Below are 10,883 nucleotides of genomic sequence, written 5' to 3'. Positions count from 1 at the left end.
GTTTCTGATGATGTAAGGCCTGGCTTCTTTCCTTGCTATATGAGAAAATAATCCTTTAGGAAAAAACAAGAGGTGAACAAATATCACTGCTCGTTGGGATGATGCTCCTCTGTTCCTCTCGGAACAAATCATTGTGCTTTCCATTCGTCTCTGAACTCTCAGCTTCCATTCCTGGATGTGTAGTCATTTTATGTGCAATATTTGAAGGTATTTTTATGGATTGCTCTGCTTTAATGTTTTGCCTCTTTCTGAAGCAAAGTTAAAGCTGGTTGTGAAAATTATCAGCACCCTTTGGTAAAAGTTACACATGTCCTGAAATAAATGAAAGGGAGGAGATCGGTCTAGAGGAGAAACAATTTTTCCACCACGTAGCCCATCAGCGAGCAATAAAAATCAAGTGCACACACATGCAAAATGAATGCTGTGTCTAGACTTGCCCAAAGTTGTATTTTTCTGTTGCTGTATTTTGCTTGCTGCCTATTTTTGGCCATGTACTTTGTGTGTGTGTGTTTATGTTATGGAGCCTGTTTTGTTTCGAGACCTTCAGAAAGAAAAATGAATTGGGTGTGACTTGCCCTGGGAATGTTCTCAAAACAAAACGTTGGGTGGGTGTTCAGGCTGTTTTGACTTGCCCTTGGTACAATCTAGAGCACAAATGGGGTGAGTGGACTCATGGATTGTAGCTGCTGGAAGCAGAAATCCTGGGCTTAGGCTCCAATCTCCGCTGAACTGAAGTGGTAAAAAGGTGCCCTGTTACTCACAGTGCCAGCAAAATACTGGAAGAAACTCATGTAGGAGCAGTTCTTGCCCTTAAATACAGGTCTTGGCACTTATTTAGCATGAGCAGCTTGTGTATTAGTACTCACAGATCAGTAATCATACAATGGTTTGGGTTGGAAGGGGCCTTTAGGTGTCATCTAATCCAACCCACCTGCAGTGATCACGGGCACCTTCCACTAGAGCAGGTTGCTCCAAGACCCTGTGTCCAACCTGGCCTTGAACACTGCCAGGGATGGGGCAGCCACAGCTTCTCTGGGCACCCTGTGCCAGCGCCTCAGCACCCTCACCATAAAAAATACATAAATACACAAACCTGGGTGAAGGGAGGAATTAACCACAGTCTTCCAGGATAGGCCAGTGTGAGCACTGAATGACTAGAAACAGTAAAGGAAAGGTCTTTACATTGGTGGTAAAGACCACTTTTTTTACCATGGTGGAAGTAACTGTAGAGGACAACAGGCACTAATGGAGCTGTGGTGACACTTTAACAGATATGGGATGCAGGATGATGAGGGTGAAGCAGGCATTGCTCACAGCCATTCGGCAACAGGGATACATTCCAAAGTGCGTGATGTGTTGGGACAATCACTCAAAGGCTCTAGGAAAACATGGAGCTTAATGTCATCGTTATAACTAACCTGTGGTTCATGTGGTTGTTATGAGGGTCTCAGCTCAGCCCGTGCTGAGAACTCCTCTTCATACTTCAGTCAGCAAAATGGGGACCAGTCAGCCCCTCTGGAATAACCAGACCAAGGTGCTGGCTGACAAAAGCAGTGGCATGGACTATACCTAACCCGATGCGAATCTGCTTCCCAAAGAAGTCTCTTTGGCATGTTCCTCCAGTTCTCTCACTTGACTCAGAAGCATATTCCTAGGTCCTGAAAATAATATGTCTTTACTTTGTTGCTGCTCTGAGTAGGAAATAAAAGCAACATAAAATATTAATACTTCTGTTAGCCACAGTCTCAAATACCAAGAAAGGTTTTGATCTAGAAACTAAGCAGCATTATTTAGTAACAGTGGTAAGTATAAAATCAGTAATGAAACACAATGTGCCCATTCTTACTTGATCAAGCAAGATATGTTTTTGTATGAAATATATTTGCCCTGAGTGGGTTTAGCATTTTCCTTTGATAAATGTATCTTATCTCACTGGAATGGTCTATGATGGGGTAGAGAAAGGAGCAGGCTGGTAAGACCACGATAGCCTACAAACCACATTGAATAAAACAATTGCTTGTCTAAAAGCTAACAATTTGGTCAAATCATTGCTATTGTGAGGTTGTGGGTTTCATATTACTGTCATTGTGGCATTAATACACTGAGAAATTCAGATAGTTTATCAGCATCCATTAAGGAATGGAAGGAAATTAGGACAAAAGCCTGTTGTTTATTCAAGGTTGTGTTTTATTTATCCTCTAGCTTTTAAAAGCCTCTTATTTTATGTGCCTTCTGGGCACACAGGCTTGAATGTAAAAACATCACCACTAAAACAAACAACCAAACTGACAAAAGTCATCTCAGGGAGAGCAACTGAGATGTAAAAGCAACTTGATACGTGCAATAGCCCTTGAGGTAAAAGCCTTCCACTGAGGTTTGAAGCATGATGACCTCTGGATCAGACCAAATGGGGAAATCGTGACTCTCTGGCAGAGAGGATGTTCTTCCTTTGGCTCTTCAGACTTTATACTGTGAATTCTTATCAGTCTTGGCACCTGAGGTGGAGGTTAAGAGGTTGTGTGGGGGATGCAGCACCGGGGATGTGATCACATCCCTTTGCATACCACCACCAACCTAGTATGGGGCTCAATAAAGCAGTGAGCATTTCCATGTGTAAGAGATGGGAAAAAACAGACAGGAAAAGTAGAGATAGACAAATATTTCTATTTCTGTGGACAGATGATAAGCATAAAATGTTGGAAGCTTTCTCCCCAGCACTATCTGATTTTCCAGCCTCTTCCCTGACAGCTCAGAGCTCACATATTTTCCTTTTTGTTACCTATAGTTAAACTCACCAAACAGCAAAATATGGGAACATTCCAAAATGCTCCATTGACAGAATTTGTTTTCCATCTTACTACGTCCTTTTCTGAGCCACCAGGGATTGTCAGAAGGTCTGTGCTGAGGAGAGACTCAGTTGAGTAGCAACAGCTATTAAAGTTCTCCTCAGGACACATTCCTGCATTCATTTCCACAAGTTTCACAGCTTCTCCTTCACCATCACCCCATGTCCGAGATCCACCAGACCAGGGTGAGACCTAGAAGTCTCCACCAGCAAGGCGAGAAACCCTTTCTAACCTGCCTCCTCTTGATCCCATCTGATGCTCCCTGGCCATCTCTCCAGAACCAACTGGTGTTTGGGAACCACCTTACCTGTGATGGACAATAGAGTCCTGCAGTGCTGAGAATCTGGGGGCTCCTTTGAGCAGCATTTTGCAGGTCCAAGAGGCTCAAGCATCATTCCAGACTGGGAAACTTCTCTAGCAGGACAACCAACAATGTGTAGTTCACTCACTGCTAAATGTAGTAGAGAAAAACTGTAAAAGCATTGAAGAATCTCTTCTTTGGAAACCTCAGATGTCACTTGCAGCAGATGCTGAGGCCCTTGGTGAGTTTGAAATTCTTACCTGCTGTCTTCTTTCTTCAAACGGATACTTTTAAGGGACTGGCGTTGCCTCTTGTTGCAGGGAGTTCTCTTCATTGCTTTGTCTGATTCAGTTAAAATCCTGATTTTTTCGCACACCATTGGCCCTGAGGATTGACTCTTTTTCACCCTTCTGTAAAAGTCTGTCTATTCTATTCCAGACAGTCGTGAGGTTGAGGCTTCAGTGTAGCGTTACAAAGACCTCCCTTTGGGACCGACCTCTGTGTCACTCTGAGATTGTAATGAGTGATGAGCGACTGTCCCTCTTCATCTGTGTCAGCACAGGAACACATCCTGCAGCAGCCATCAACCTGAACACCAACAGATGCAGCAGTTTTCCTGGATTCCTGATACCTCTGATCCTCATGGCTGAACTAGTAAATATTTAAAACAAAAAGGAAAAAGATCTGCTCTGAAGACACATTGAGGAACTTGGACAGATCAACAGTCGACATCATCTCTGTGCGTCCCTAGAAATCCCAAGCCCTACAGCTAGAAAAGCAGAGCAAACCAGCACTTGAGTAGAATTCAGTTTAAAAGACCAGGCAAGTTTTCCACTCAGATTCTGTATTCTTAATCAAATTAAGTGCTTCTGTCTCCTTTTGTAGAACATGCTGAGAGCAGGCTGGCTCTTGCTACGTAATCCAGAGGTAAGTAGTCTTCAGAGTTCTTGTGGTGTGTACTTCAGGGTGGATGTATTTATGGATGGATGGATGGATGGATGGATGGATGGATGGATGTGTAGGTCCTGGTCAGTCTAACAGTCAATGTTGATGTATCCAAAGATAGAGAGTAGATGAAATTAAACCATCTTACCACTTGAACAGTTTTAAGAGGCCATTATGACAGCCATTTTCAAAGAGAACCAACTTTACACCCATCACTGCTCCCATGTCCTATTCACACATGTGAGCACCTCCTGTATGAAGAGAGGCTGAGAGAGTTGGGGCTGTTCAGCCTGGAGAAGAGAAGGCTGCATGGAGACCTCATAGCAGCCTTCCAGTATCTGAAGGGGGTCTACAAGGATGCTGGGGAGGGACTCTTCCTTAGGGACTGTAGTGGTAGGACAAGAGGTAATGGGTTCAAACTTGAACAGGGGAAGTTTAGACTAGATATAAGGAAGAAGTTCTTTACAGTGAGGGTGGCGAAGCACTGGAATGGGTTGCCCAGGGAGCTTGTGGATGCTCCATCCCTGGCGGTGTTCAAGGCCAGGTTGGACAGAGCCTTGAACCACGTGGTTTAGGGCAAGGTGTCCCTGCCCATGGCAGGGGGGTTGGAACTAGATGATCTTAAGGTCCTTTCCAACCCTTACTATTCTATGATTCTATGTTGGGACATACCTATCTTTTAGAAAGAACTTCCAAGAGAGGTAACTTCAAAGGGAATAAAGTATAGGAATCTTCATCACCTTGCTATGCAAGGACAGTCCTTCCCCTTGACTACCATTGCCTGATATGGGCAGCTTTCCCAGTGCAAACTGGTGGAGCATTCAGGGAAAGGACGGCCATCCAGGGAAGTGGAAGAAGCCTGGGCTGCGCTGGCACACGCCGCAGTGGTTTTATGTTCTGTTGAGGAAATACAGCAATGTTTGGAGAAGCCAAGCAGGGAGGCAAAGAGGAACCAGGGCTCTTTTAAAACACTTTGGCTCCAAAAGAAAGTCCTAAAATATTTTTCTCTCTGCTTTGCCCCCTCAGCACGGAGGCACCAGCAGCCAATTGCATTATAGCGCTGCTGATTACTTATGATTCCCTTCCTGTGAGGACAGGCCCTGATGTGTTGTTTTTTGATAACACTGGCTCCTTTAGAGCAATAATGCTGGTACAGTTTCCTGCCTAATCGGAGAGCAATTACTGTACCTCAAAGGGGAAAACATTTAGAAGAACCCAGTTTTAGCTCAGAAGTGATAACAGGAACATTTTCTTGCTAAACCAGGGTTAGACTTGAGCTCATTCGAGTATGTCCCATGGCGACACATGACAAAAATCAAAGAGACAGGAGGGTCTGAAGGGTTGTTCTTATCTTCTATGTTCCTACATGATCGGGATCCCCTGCTGCTTGCATGGTTTGGGAGCTGGGATTGCGTTGGTGCTCATCAGTTGTAAAAGAACCTGGAATCTGTTCCCTGTAGGTCCCTAGTTTGATTTTTCTCTAGTTTAGGAGTGAACAGCATTTGCTATTACTGATTTCTGATCTGTGTTAACCGAGCTGGTGGCCTTAGTCAGCTCTTCATTAATAGCAGGTGGCCACATCCAGAAGCAGAAGGCTGTACTTCAGTGGTTTGCAGAGGTGCTGTTGCCTTTGCTTAGCTGGTAAACCCATTGCTATTTTCAAATTAATTTGCCAACGCTCTGTGGAAACAGAAATTAAAGATTAAAGGGTTGAAAGGTTATTCCAGCAGAGTGGTGCAGCCAAAGACAGTATTAGGCTGTAGTTTTGAAAGGGGAGTGGTAAACAGAATATCTAGGAGGAGTGTGGAAATAGGCTTTGCTTGGACTCCTGGCATATTTCTGGTGATTCAGTGCTTTCTTTAGGACTCACACTCAGGCATTTCCATGCAGGGCTGAGGCGTGTGCTTTTGACCTCCTGCCTGAAGAAGTCTCTGGATGCAAAGGATGTGTGTCTGTGGGGAGAGAAATGCTATCTTACTGAAGTCAAGCAGGGAAAGGAAATGACTCAGTCATCAAAAGGCCCTTCTTCCTCAGGGAACTGTCCTTAATCAGTATTATCCCGTTACAATAATACTATTTCAGAAGGACTGTGAACCAGAGCACTGGCGTAGCCATGTAAACTGCTTCCTGTATTTGCCAAACAAAACAGCATTCAGCAATTAATAGAATTTAGCTATTAGTCCTGCTATGATAAAACAACAGCCGTGGCTGTTCATCCTGCAACCCACCCTGGTGCAATCCTACTCCCAGGAAGAGTCCTTTTCTTTTGGATCTCTGTTACCTGCTGTTCCAGGAAAGAATAAACAAGAATAAACAAGACTGCTTGCATTTTGCCTGGCTTAAAGTGTTATAGCTATGAAAATTGTCCTTGTTACCCTTGCAAGAGCTATTGCAAAGCTTCCTCCTGGGATACCCTGATTAGTCATTGCTTTAGTACTAAGCTGGGACACTTTGTGTTGCTTGCCAGGGATCCTGTACAATCTCTACCTTTTGGTGCTTGATAATAGGCAGCTCCAGCAGTTGGCAGTGGCAGCTGTAGAATAAAGCAGCGGGTCCTTCAGAGCTTGGGGACCAGGAGCATCACAGAGCCTCAGCTCCCCATAATTAACTCTGATTAGACACAGCCACAGATGCACAGCAACAAATGGGCCACTTGTTCTTCTTTGATTTGATAGGAAAGGAGCTCATAACATGACAAGAAAATGCCATTTGTACCTTGCTTTCCTCTCACCATTTCCCTTTTAGCACTGTCCATCAGGCATCTCCATGGCTGAGCCCATAGGATTTGCAGGCTGACTTTCATATGTGTCTGGCAGTAATATCACACCAGGGATGAAATGGAAAATCCTGTTGCTGCAGTCAAGACTCCTGCTGCTGCATTTGTAGTTGTAGTAGCATCTGAGGTCTGATGCAGGAACTGAGACTCCATGGTATTTGTATGGTTTAACCATCCAGTGAGCAGACACACTCTGACTAGGAAAGCTTTGCTGACAGTATCAGAAAGGATTCAACAGATGAATACAGCAGACAAGGCTGGGTGAATGCTAACTAGTAAGAGTGGAGAGCTAGATCAGAGTAACAAGTGTATTAAACACAACCTGGACAAAAAGCATTCTTGCATAAGTTAAATCTTGCTTTCAAGTTTTCAAATATAGAAGGGAATCTCAAATGACATGTGAAAAACACAGCCAGTGAAACTTGAAACAGATCAATCAGAGAGTTATCTGTCAAAAACATTGCCCACCTACCCAGGATGACTTCACCAGCGTGGGTTTGACTCCTGAGAATAAATCAGCTGATAACCAAACAGACTCAGTATGGGCATTTCCAAATGCTCTCTAAACACTTGCTTTGAAGCCTTTCTGAGCAGGCTGCACAAGCCTATAGAAGACTGACTACCAGGACAGAGCTTTGGCTGGGGGGTTCAGAACAAATACATAGTGCTGACCCTTGGGTTTGGTTCTGTGGGGGAGTTTTTTGCCAGTTAGATGTTGCAAATGCCCAAGGATTAGAAGAGGGATAGAACAGAGGAATTGAAGGTCTTTCTTTGCTTTTTTTGGAAATACAAACTTTAGCTTCTGCCTCAGCTGGTTTTTGGCTTGATGGGAATGATAAAAGTGCAGAATCAGCACATTGAGTCTTCTCATCACAAGAAATGAAACCAATGGCCTAAATTTATGGCTGATGTAATTTCACTGATGTGATTTACACCACAGAGTCTAACCATATGTTTGGGTTTTTTTATACACAATAAAGTCGAATGATGTTGATGATACTGTGACAGCTGTGATGTCTTGTTTCAGATCCAGAATGCCTCAAAACTTTCCACTGGATAATAATCCAGAGGGGATAAGTGTGGCAACAGTGAAATCGCATATTTGATGCTCAAGTCTGTATACTGGATCTGCAAGAGTAGCATCACAGAACTTGTCAGAAAAAGACTTTCCTTTAAGTACTCTGTATATAAGTGAGGTGTGAGCTGAGCAAAAATACCCAATGTCTGAATTCAAACCGTGAGGTTCAAAATGAGAGAATGATGGTACCAATGTAACCCAGGTGAGATATAGCTAATGACAAGTGACAAGAATAAATCATTTCCTTAATACATTGACTGCCAGCAAGGGTGCAGAGCTCCTGCTACTCTACCATGCTTTAGCTGAAATTCTAGGCATAACTTGACAGAAACAGAGGTTAAAATTCTTCTCTGCATTGGATAGGGTCTTATCTTTATGTTGCTATGGGAAAACAACAACGGATTTTTGGGGGGCATTTGTGTTCAAACACCACTGAAATAAAGTGGTTCTTTCCACTGGCTTTAGATTAGAAAATAAACTGATGGGGTGAGGAAGGATCGTCTCTGAAGGACTCAGGAGATGTTAATTCAGCTCTTGGCTGTGCCAGGGGTTCCCAGGGTGATCCTGGGAAGGCTGCCTTGTCTGCCTCTGGAAGTTTTCCATTTGCATAGTCAAATGATATTGCTTCCTTTCTACCACCTTTTGCCTGCTTGTCCTTGGGAACTTTTTGTCTAGGATCTGTCTTAGACTCATGTTTGTTCAGCATCTGTCACACTGGGATTCCAGCTGAGGTAAAATTACAAAGAAGGACACTGGAGTGAATGGAAAAAGTTATTTGGTGGGAAGAAGTTATGAAATATTATTTTATAAATGAGCAGTTCAACTAACAAAACATGAGAATGTTTGGTACTGCAATAATACTCTTCATCTTAAATCCTTGAGTCAGACTGGGCTCACTTTTTGTGCTGGAGTTAAAAAACAAGAGACTTATCCATAAGAAAATATCTTTAATGAATTCTTTCTTAACATTTCACCAATGAAATGTCCATTTGAGGGTTAGAAAATTGGACTTTTTGGCTTAAATGTTATTACACTAACACTTATTGATCATTCTTTATAAACAGTTATCCATGTCTTCCGTTACAATCTTGGAGGTGAAGAGGAAGGCTGGGATTTCATATTCAGGTGTGAACCTGAAACATGCAGTGCATCTTTCAATTTCTAAAGATATAAGACTGAATCCACTGCTATAAATATGAATTGCACTTCTAAAACAAAAATAAGGTTACGGCTGGAACTCAAAGGAAGAACAGGTTCAAGAGAGACTAAACAAAGATACAAGAACATTGAGAATATCAGCAAGGCTTTCCAGAATTTATTTTGGTATTTATATCAAATTGTAAGACCAGAATACCACAGAAAATCCCAGATATAGAATCACAGAATGGTTTGGGTTGGAAAGGACCTTAAGACCATCCAGTTCCAACCCCCTGCCACCTTCCAGGGACAGGGACAGGAAGGGCAGGGACACCTTCCACTAGAGCAGGTTGCTCCAAGCCCCTGTGTCCAACCTGGCCTTGAACACTGCCAGGGATGGGGCATCCACCACTTCTTTGGGCAACCTGTGCCAGCGCCTCAGCACCCTCACAGTAAAGAACTTCTTCCTTATATCTAGCCTGAACTTCCCCATTCTTTGACGATACTCCACTCATGGAGCTGAAAGCCATTCGGAATAGCAGATATGCTTAAAACCATAAATCCACCAGTTCTACCACATCAGCTTTCCCTGGCCTGGGTTGTAGCCAGCATCTCTTGGAACCAGCCCAGGCTTTTGGGAATGTGAAAGAGGGGATTGATTTTCAGCCTAGCCATACTCAGATACCCCACATACTGTCCCAGTCTCAAAGTTGGCACAACCACAGTAAAGCTCCACTGAGCTACTTCGTACCAGCACTGCAGTGGTGTTAAACAGCACAGGACCCCACCACGAAACAAGTCCTCCTGGTTTAGAATAAAAAGGCAGCAGGCTGTGACTTCTCCTCTCCACCAAGGTATCCAAAGGATGACTGTCTGGCACCTCCCTCCATCCTGTACTTTTGATAGGAACAAGCTCACTTTCCAGCTTCTTAGTAGCATTATGTTTGGAATCTCCAGGGCTTGATTCAATAGCAGGACTCAGAAAAGTTCCCATTTGCTATTGCTGCCACATATTATCCAATGGATCTAAATCCTTAACCTCCTTCAAACAGCCTCTGCGAAATGAGTCAGTAGTTACAACAGCAGCACAGCAAGGCTGGGAGGTTGTTGCTGACAAGCAGGCACATTTCAAATGAACAGTGAAATTTTGGGGGAGCTATTGGAAGAGATTCTTCTTCTTCATTAGAATATCAGAAAGAACATTCTTATTTCTGCCTCTCACCATTCTCCTCTGCTTAGTTTCACCAGTCTCATTGGGATAGGAGCTCTTTTCCCCCCTTATATTTGCTAGCTATGCATCCCATAGACACAGTGTCATTCATAATAAATCACAAGCAATAGGGATCCAAATGTGCTTGATGTCTGTAATCACCCAAGGCAGATTTGCAAATGAAACCTTTGTTTATTATGGCAACTGATCAGGAAAATCTTCTTTCAAGATAATAACATTAACTCAGCAAGAGCAGTAAATCAAAACCTTTGGCAATACAAAGGGAAGAGAAAAAAGTTGGCGTGCTTGGATAAAAGACACAAGCCCAGGTGGGTAACTATTGCACCTAACATGATACAAAGGCAGTCTTTCCTGGGAGTAAAATGATGTTTGGCAAGATAGCAACAGAGTAAAAAGCTAACATTTTTCTAGCTTTAATGGCAAAGAATACAAAGGGTCAGATCCATCATGCCTTTGTTAAAGCAAGTCCATTGAGGCCTTTCTTGACACAACCAGATCAATCAAAAGAGGAAGAAAACACAGTTAGGAGCCAGTAGTAAGAGATTCTTGTCAGGTTCTCCAAAATTACT

Source organism: Strigops habroptila, chromosome 4, assembly GCF_004027225.2.
Source record: "Strigops habroptila isolate Jane chromosome 4, bStrHab1.2.pri, whole genome shotgun sequence".
Classification (NCBI taxonomy): Eukaryota; Metazoa; Chordata; class Aves; order Psittaciformes; family Psittacidae; genus Strigops; species Strigops habroptila.
The sequence above is the reverse complement of the archived record's forward strand: the minus strand, read 5'-3'. Positions refer to the sequence as shown.